Source organism: Schistocerca piceifrons, chromosome X, assembly GCF_021461385.2.
Source record: "Schistocerca piceifrons isolate TAMUIC-IGC-003096 chromosome X, iqSchPice1.1, whole genome shotgun sequence".
NCBI lineage: Eukaryota > Metazoa > Arthropoda > Insecta > Orthoptera > Acrididae > Schistocerca > Schistocerca piceifrons.
In genome coordinates, this window is record NC_060149.1 from 323,294,132 (window position 1) to 323,295,307 (window position 1,176).

General features: G+C 51.9%; 1 non-coding gene across 1 annotated transcript; it reads left to right on the forward strand.

The window, feature by feature from the left end:
* Positions 1-524: 524 nt before the first annotated feature.
* Trnal-caa lies at positions 525-599 on the forward strand. The gene has a single exon. It is a non-coding gene; the product is annotated as a tRNA-Leu (tRNA).
* Positions 600-1,176: the final 577 nt, after the last annotated feature.

The following is a 1,176-nucleotide window of genomic DNA, read 5'->3' on the forward strand; positions in this document are numbered from 1 at the left end:
ACAGGGCACAGAAACAGAAGGATCCTGCTCCATGGGGTCCAAAGAAGCACTGACTTGAATTTCTGGAAACATCCCCCAGGCTGTGGCTAAGCTATGTCTCCGCAATATCCTTTCTTTCAGGAGTGCTAGTTCTGCAAGGTTCGCAGGAGAGCTTCTGTAAAGTTTGGAAGGTAGGAGACGAGGTACTGGCAGAAGTAAAGCTGTGAGTACCGGGCGTGAGTCGTGCTTCGGTAGCTCAGTTGGTAGATCACTTGCCCGCGAAAGGCAAAGGTCCCGAGTTCGAGTCTCGGTCGGGCACACAGTTTTAATCTGCCAGGAAGTTTCATATCAGCGCACACTCCGCTGCAGAGTGAATATCTCATTCTGGAAACATCCCCCAGGCTGTGGCTAAGCCATGTCTCCGCAATATCCTTTCTTTCAGGAGTGCTAGTTCTGCAAGGTTCGCAGGAGAGCTTCTGTAAAGTTTGGAAGGTAAGAGACGAGGTACTGGCAGAAGCAAAGCTATGAGTACCGGGCGTGAGTCGTGCTTCGGTAGCTCAGTTGGTAGAGCACTTGCCCGCAAAAGGCAAAGGTCCCGAGTTCGAGTCTCGGTCGGGCACACAGTTTTAATCTGCCAGGAAGTTTCAAGCATCGACTTGCTTGTGCTGTCGTTCTGCGGAGTCTAGTGCAGAAAATCGGTTGGTGGTGCACACCGGCGACACAGAGGCTGGCCGGGCTAAGGTATCACGTGGCAACACTGTCGAAGAGGATCTTCGAGTTGCCGAAGGAAAAGACCATTTGCCTCTGGTGAACTTTGAGCCTTTCTGGTTAGCAGAGGAAGACTCAGGTGTTGCTTGGCTGGAGGGACAGAAGAAGTCTTCACCGGAGGACTTCTGTCCTTTCCAGCCTATCGGTTGTCTAGCTGGAGGCTTCGCCCCTTGAGGTGAGAGTTTTATGGCTTGTTGCACAGCTGGACGGGGGGGATGGCGATGCTACCTTGACACTGGGCGATTTCACAACCTCAGAGCTGAATTTTCGGTCGCATGTCTGTGTGGCCATGTCCTTAATGGAGTGAGGTGTAACAAGAACAGAACTATAGGTGCCAGATAGGAGAATGCAGGGCTTTCGACTGGCCAATAACTTGCGAGCGAGTGGGTAAGGCACTTTTTTCTTTACCCTAATCTCTTGGACAGTCCG